Source organism: Rhagoletis pomonella, unplaced genomic scaffold (genome assembly GCF_013731165.1).
Source record: "Rhagoletis pomonella isolate Grant_MI unplaced genomic scaffold, Rhpom_1.0 Rhpom_scaffold_00003, whole genome shotgun sequence".
Lineage (NCBI taxonomy): Eukaryota > Metazoa > Arthropoda > Insecta > Diptera > Tephritidae > Rhagoletis > Rhagoletis pomonella.
This window is the reverse complement of record NW_023458557.1, coordinates 60408191-60410617: the sequence shown is the minus strand read 5'-3', so window position 1 is coordinate 60410617 and position 2427 is coordinate 60408191.

The following is a 2427-nucleotide window of genomic DNA, read 5'->3' as shown; positions in this document are numbered from 1 at the left end:
ACTGTTATTTTTTGTGGGCCAGTGTATATTTTACCCTTGTATATCCTTTATTTTAAATTTTAAATATTTTGTAAAACTGTGAATACAATTTTTTGCGTGCTCAAAGCAAAACAAAACACCATACGTATCGTTAGAATTCAATTTAATAAAGTTTTTGTGTACATTTCCGCGTACCAATGATTTTTTTTTGATAAAAACAATAAAAATTTATTTTTATGCTATTATATATGAAGAATAAAAATAAAGGAAATAAATCTATTGTAATTTGCGCTTTATTTTGGATTAAAATCTAGATACATATTAACATAAAACATATGTAAAATAAAGGACATTTTTCCCAATGATTTTAGAATACGAACATACAACTTGTATGATGGTAATTTAGATCAAATATTTTCCAGTTAATTATATTATTAAATTGTACAAGTTCCTCTTCTCGAAAGGCGCTGTAACCTGATTTTAACCGATTCAACAATGTCAACAATAAATTTTACTCAAAGTATATTAATTTTTCTGGGAAAATGTCTAAATATTAGCTAACTTTTTTTTGCAATTACATAAATTTCATCTTATCAGTATTATCAAGGATTCGTGACCCTTAAGTGGCGTGCGAAGCAAACTGACGAAGGTGTTCATTCTGTTTTATTATGAACATTTTTATTTTTTCATATTCTATGTTTAAAAATTTACCTCTGCAAAATCTAAAGCTAATTTAAAGGACAGTTTAAGAAATAAAGGACAAATGGCGTCCATTATTTTGACAAAAATTATAAAGGACAAGGGGTTAAAATAAAGGACTGTCCTTTAAAATAAAGGACGGATGGTCGCCGCATGTATAACATAACTAAAAGCAAGCAATTCATTAGAAAATTTAAGTTCAACTAAAGCTACAGTAAAAATGGTCGAGCAAATGGCGAGTGCATGGTGATTTTTGTTAAATATTTCCAATGTTTTTCAAGTAAAAGTTTTTTATAAAAATATGGTTCATGCTTTAACCAAAACCACATAAGTCAAACTCTGAAACTTTGTACAGAAATTAGAAAAAAAATTTCATCTAAATTTTAAACTTTTTAGTCAGAATTTTTAGAAATATTCTGGGTATGCAGGTACATCGGTAATTCTAGTAAAACAAGTGCAAGTTTTCAGCGTGTGAAAAATCGCGTGGATTTTTAATTTTTTTTCTGACGGTCTTTTTCACTTTTTACTATATAAAAGTGTATTTCTTGTAGAAAAAAAACGCAAGACCGTTTACAAACAAAATTTTAAAAATTAACGCTATTTTTTTTATAAATTGCACTTGTTATATGAAAGAACCCGCAAAGCATGAACCATATTTTTATAAAAAAAATAACTTGAAAAACATCGCAAATATTTAACAAAAGTCACCATGCAGTTGCGACATTTTGACCAGTTTTTCCTATTTTTCTTTCTTTATTTAATGCCTTTTAATTTTGTTTTTTTTTATGAAAGTCTAGCCCATTATATAACAAACACGATTTAAAACCACATTTTAAACTTTGTACAAAAAATAAAAAAAAAATAGCCAAAACTGGACCAAATGTCGTAAACTTGTTTGTTTGTCCATGAGTGTATGTACTCTGACATGGAAGAATTTTCCAGAAATCCCAACTCTACAAACATCTATACTTACTTAAATACTAATGGCGTTCGTACATGTGAATAGCCTTATAAAAAGGTTTTTTCAATATATACATATATTGACATTTCACATGGGGGGGTTGGGGGAGTTCTCCTGATTGCAAATATATATACTTTTAGCCGCAGGAGGCTTATAGTTTTTAAGTTATTTGTTGTTAAAGTTTGTAAATTGAACTAACCTCTCGGCGCTATTTCACACAATAAACACTATATTTATGTAGACACTTTGGCAAAATAGTAAATTAAGTAAGTTTTAATAATTATCACGCACTTATATATGTATACGCACATTGTGAATACAGAACCGTTGATTCAACCATGGTTTCACACTGACATTAGAAGAGTGCAGCCACATCTAAGAAAATAACAATAAAAGAGAATAGTTTTTATCGTACCCATTTCCTGCTCAGCGTTGAATTAGTAGTAAAGGAGGGTATGGGGTTAAATACCCCCAATATAAAAAAAAAGCTGACAAGCGCCGCAGGCGAAAATTTTTAATAAAAAATCGCGCGATTTTTTATTAAAAATTTTTATTATTTATCGAAGTATTGATTTTAATGGAAAAAGCGCTGCAGGCGAAAATTTTTAATAAAAAATCGTGCGATTTTTTATTAACAATTTTCATTATTTATCAAATTAACGATGTACGTTTTCTACATTTGTGTAATTTGAACTACAATAACACCAGTAAATATTATTTCCACCCGAAAAAAATAATACCGTTCTTATAGCCAATAAACTTGTTAGAAAGGGGAAACTGAGAGCGCA